The sequence below is a fragment of the Pinus tabuliformis genome, chromosome 1_2 (genome assembly GCF_031772625.1).
Source record: "Pinus tabuliformis cultivar Carrire ecotype Pingquan chromosome 1_2, CPIR1, whole genome shotgun sequence".
Classification (NCBI taxonomy): Eukaryota; Viridiplantae; Streptophyta; class Pinopsida; order Pinales; family Pinaceae; genus Pinus; species Pinus tabuliformis.
The window spans coordinates 16,585,004-16,591,003 of NC_142298.1; positions in this window are offsets into that span (position 1 = coordinate 16,585,004).

Consider the following 6,000-nt stretch of genomic DNA (forward strand, 5'->3'; position numbering starts at 1 on the left):
TGATATTGCTAATGATATTGTTGAACATGCAGTTGACAATGACCAATTGACATTGCCAAGCCAAGTAACCCCACCTTCATGGCTAGCAGAAGCAATGATCAATATGAATGCACATAGTGTCTCAGCAACCAATGAAGAAAGCATGAACATGCCCTCACAACCAGCAGAATTGAACAGTGAAATTGTTCATTTTTTTGTGGACAATAGATCAATGGAAGAAGATGAAGGACATAATGAGGCATCAAATGAAGATAATGATATGGTTCAATAAGTTCCAACAGATACTGAAAGGGAAGTACCAAGCAATGACATGCAGGTGGGAGGGTGGAGAAGACACTTGGACGGTTCCTAAAGCTACCAGTAGAGAGAGTATCAATGAAAAAAAAGCAAGGTGCACCGGGTAGTCTTCGTCTGGGCTGAAGCTCACAGTTACTCACCTCAGAGGACTATATAAACCTGTTAGTTGAGTCAGAAAAAAAGAAATTTGAAATGCAAGAATTAAAACAGAAAAAGAAGGATATAGTCAAGGAGAAGAAGGCAGCAAGGATTGTTGCAGCACAACGTCGAGTAGAAGAAAGGATTGAAAGAGATAAAGCAAGGCAAGTTAAGGACCAACAAAAGCAAATGGCAAGACAGGAAAAGGAAAAACGAAAGGCACAACAAATGCTTGAAAAGGAACAAGGGATGATCAACGATACAAGAATAGCTGATGAAACCAGGATTATTTCAAACTCATTGGACTCCATTGCAGACAATACACCATTATTCCAAGATCTCATAAACATTCAAGTGCCCCACTATCAAACTGAGGGTTTACCCACTTGCCTTGTTCCTACCAGAGCTGGTGTCAATTCTCTATATACTCATTACACACCTCCACTTAATGCGGGGGTCAGTAGGGAAAATGTGAGGTATGGGTACTCAGTACCTCCATGGTTGGAAGCTACAAATTGGAATCAATCATATGGCATCAATCAACCATTTCCTAATCAGCCCTTGACTGGTAGGCCAACCTACCTAGCTCAAGAAGGTAACTCGGGGAGTTTTGGCACTCAAGATTCTCAGGGCCATAAAGAATAGGGGTGCCATATGTTTTTGGTTCTAACCACATTATGATGTGGATTTTGGATGGATTGTATCTTTTTCTTGGCACAGAAACATTTTGGCTTACAACACTAGATTGTATCTTTTTCTTGTCGCAGAAATATTTTGGCTTACAACACTAGATTGTATCTTTTTCTTGTCCCAAGAAACATTTTGGCTAACAACCTAGTAGTGATTTCTTGTGGCAACCTAACTGTGTGTTGATAAGAAATTTTCAATGGAATATGTCTTTCTGTAAAATATTAATTATGATAAAACTATTTCTATAAGTTATTCTATGCGCCCTCCCCGCCACGTCAGAAAACCACGCGTAAAAGCACATGGAGCCGGTACAACACCTGTCCACCATGGAGCTCATGTGTTGGCCATCATATCATTGCATAAAACTTTGTGTTCGCGCCATTTCACAGGTTTGTTTGGGGTCATTGCTGCGATGTTTGGGAATTCAATAATAACATTTCAAGTTGCATATGAAAAAGGCTAAATATAGAAATCAAATGACCAGACAGTCTTATTATGATTGAGAGCACTCATTATCAAGTTGAGTATGAAAAAGGCTAAATACAGAAATCAATGAGGAGGCAATCTACCTCATAATAAGTTTTATTAAATGTGAAAAAGCCACTAATAATTTTATTGATTGAGGGGACACTTGAGAAATTGAGAGCACTCATTATCAAGTTGCATATGAAAAAGGCTAAATATAGAAATCAAATGACCAGACAATCTTATTATGATTGAGAACACTCATTATCAAGTTGAGTATGAAAAAGGCTAAATACAGAAATCAATGAGGAGGCAATGTACCTCATAATAAGTTTTATTAAATGTGAAAAAGCCACTAATAATTTTATTCATTGAGGGGACACTTGAGAAATTGAGAGCACTCATTATCAAGTTGCTCTCATTATCAAGTTGAGCATGAAAAAGGCTAAATAAGTGGACCGTTATCTAAAGGAACATCATTCAACTTGATAGCTCATGCTTCAACCATAATGCTTACAAAGCAAATTCTACCCATTGTATTCTGTAATAGCTAGTCAGTGAACCCCAAGACGGGCTGGAAACAGAGACTACTTCAGATATTCACACAATGAGTAAACTATTATATCATATACTAATTTACATTAGAACTTTGAAGTGAACAACTGAATCAGAGGGACCTAGGAATAAGTCATATTTGCTCATTTACATGATCCACATCCTTAATTAAATTAAAATGAAAAGTAAGGCCACTGAATGTGCAAGCCCCATTCTTGGGAGCAATTGGAGGGATGACGTTGTTCGCTGGAAGTGGAGGGAGAAGTATAGCTTTATCCACTCAACTCCCTCACAATCAGATGGAAACCCTGAGACAGATACTCTTGATCATCCCGTATTGAACATTCTTTCGATTTCTATATGTGGTTCCATATTAATATGTCTCGGTTCTTCTACTTAGTGGACAGTTCGCACCTCAGTGGCTCAATGGCTAGACAGTTCGCACCTCAATGGCTCAATGGCTTTTCATGTGGTCAATAAATTTTGACATCAGATGTTAGGAGAGATGGGTTTGACACTCAACCCATTAATCTTTGGATGATCTTTTCTCTAAGAGCATTTTATACATTGTATTTTTTATGCCTTCGATCTCAACATTGAAGGCATCAAATTTGCAGCACTGTACAAAGCTCTAAACTCACTTATGGCTCCAATAAGTGGACCGTTATCTAAAGGAACATCATTCAACTTGATAGCTCATGCTTCAACCATAATGCTTACAAAGCAATTTCTACCCATTGTATTCTGTAATAGCTAGTCAGTGAACCTTAAGACGGGCTGGAAATAGAGACTACTTCAGATATTCACACAATGAGTAAACTATTATATCATATACTAATTTACATTAGAACTTTGAAGTGAACAACTGAATCAACGGGACCTAGGAATAAGTCATATTTGCTCATTTACATGATCCACGTCCTTAATTAAATTAAAATGAAAAGTCACTGATACAGTAAGGTTTTATCGTTGGAGCCCGAGAAGGGTTAGTTATTGAAATGCATTTTATGTATGAGAACATAATTCATTACTAAAAATATTTATTCTCTTATCTCTGTAACCATCAGTAACCGGTTTTGGAATCGACTGTAAAATGTGTGAACTCCTTTTTTTTTCAGAGAAAAAAGCATCACAGATTATATTGACAATATAAAAAACATCATAAGATACAAAAGGGTGGCATATGACAGCGACTGTTCGAGACATCTCGAGGAAAGGCAAATGTTAGAGGTCCGAAAACATATACATCAGGTTCAGGAAAATAGCAAAAAGCATCAAAATTAATAACCAGGAGTAACAAATTCCAGAAACGAACAAGACTTCTCTTCCTCCATAGTTAAATAACTGCAATGGTAGACTTATACTGCCCCATACATATGGCCATTAAAGAATTTGTTATTTTCAGCGCAACCAAAAAAAACCCCAAATTTGCTTAAACTGTAAATATACTCAAATTAGTCAATTGTGAGCAGCGTCAACATGGAAACAAAAAGGACTGTGTATACAGGATATCCATATTGCAAAACATATACATCAGGTTCAGGAAAATAGCAAAAACACCAAAATTAATAAGCAGGAGTAACAAATTCCAGAGACGAACAGGACTTCTCTTCCTCCATAGTTAAATAACTGCAATGGTAGCCCATACATATGGCCATTAAAGAATTTGTTATTTTCAGCGCAACCAAAAAAAACCCCAAATTTGCTTAAACTATAAATATACTCAAATCAGTCAATTGAGAGCAGCGTCAGCATGGAAACAAAAAGGACTGTGTATACAGGATATCCATATTGCAAAACATATACATCAGGTTCAGGAAAATAGCAAAAAGCACCAAAATTAATAACCAGGAGTAACAAATTCCAGAAACGAACAGGACTTCTCTTCCTCCATAGTTAAATAACTGCAATGGTAGACTTATACTGCCCCATACATATGGCCATTAAAGAATTTGTTATTTTCAGCGCAACCAAACAAACCCCAAATTTGCTTAAACTGTAAATATACTCAAATTAGTCAATTGAGAGCAGCGACAGAGGGTTTCGAGGCTTCATTTCAAATACAAAGAGTGAAGTTCCTGACAGAAGCTTTCACGGACGAGGAGAAGATAAGTTATGCAAGTCAATTGAGAGCAGCGACAGAGGGTTTCGAGGGTTCGTTTGGGGTCATTGTTGCGATGTTCGAGTTTCCCTTTGTCTTTTTGCTCGGGGTCCGAGGTCACGGGACGGCCTTGGATAGCACCGAAAACAGCAAAAATAATAGCGAGGGCACGGGACGACCGAGGATAGCACGGGACGGCCTAGGATAGCACCGAAAACAACAAAAATAACAGCGAGGGCACCGGACGGCCGAGGATAGCATGGGACGGCCTAGGATAACAGCGAAAACAACGAAATTTCAGATAAACCCTAAACCTTCAACAACAAACAGCATCAAAATATCCCATAAACCCTAAACCCTCGGAAAAAAATCCTCAAAAAAATGCCATAAAAGTTTACAAACCCTGGCAACCGAACAAACGCCTCAAACAACACACAAATAAACGACGAAGCGCGCAGGTTCTGGGGCCGTCCCGTGCCATCTTCGGCGGGGGGCTTCGCCCAACAACCGGCCCCGAGCAGAAAGACAAAGGGAAACTCATACATCGCAGCAATGACCTCAAATGAACCTGTGAAATGGCGCGAACACAAAGTTTTATGGGTTGATACGGTAGCCAACACATGGAGCTCCACGGTGGACAGGTGTCGTACCGGCTCCATGTGCTTTTACGCGTGGTTTTCTGACGTGGCGGGGAGGACGCACATGTAATGGCGACCCTCCCCTAGCCCCTAATTTAAAATCTTTTTGGTTCTAAACTTTGTATCCAGTCGCAATGTCATATCGATATTGCAGAAGTAAAGAATGCTGGTATGCTTTGACAAATTTGTCATATATTTTAGGGTTTCTGGCGGCAAATGACGATATTATAAATTGTGTACCTGGAGGCGGTTCCATTGTATGCTCCCCCATCTCAGAAAATTGTCCATACCTTTATCTGTATTTATTACGGATCAATACTGATTTTTACAGATCTAAGATTATTATTTAATTTATCATATAGTGCTTGCAGTTTGTATTTGACGCCATGGATATACGTGAGTTTTAAACTGAGACCGTTCACAGGTTTCCTTGCATCTGAGACATTTTTTGCCCTAATTTTTTTTGTCTGATCTATTGAATTGATGACCAGCATTGATTTTTGGGTGACGCCGAGTTAATATCATCCTTATTTAGATTATCGTTTATCATATTTATTAATTTTTGTTTAATCATTGTGAATCCCTAATTTTTTTCACTAATTTAAGGGACGTTCAAAATTAACTTGCTGCTTTATAATAAGAGTATATCTAACAACCTACCAGTCAGATATACTAAATTTATTCACAAATTTCTTTGTATCTGCGAATTTTTTTACCAGATCTATTGAATTAATGACCCTCACTGATTTTTGAGTAAGGCCAAGTTATTCTCATCCTTATCTAGATTTTCATTTGTCACCTTCATTATTATAACCATAATGCCCAATCTCAAAATTGTGTTTTCAACAAAATATCGATTTATCAAATTGATGACCTACATTTAAACCAGAGTAGTTTCAAAGATATTAGCAGCATAACACAGGCAACAGTGACAGATCACAATAAACCTTCAACAAACCATAATATAGCATAAATACATAGGTTGGGACTATTACAATTAAGAGGATGTGACCTGTCACACAAAAGGAACATATCATTATTACTTGTCTGGAAAGCCCACACTACTGGCTTGTGGTTTACTGTGTGATCTTTGATTGTGAGAAAACTGTCAATGCT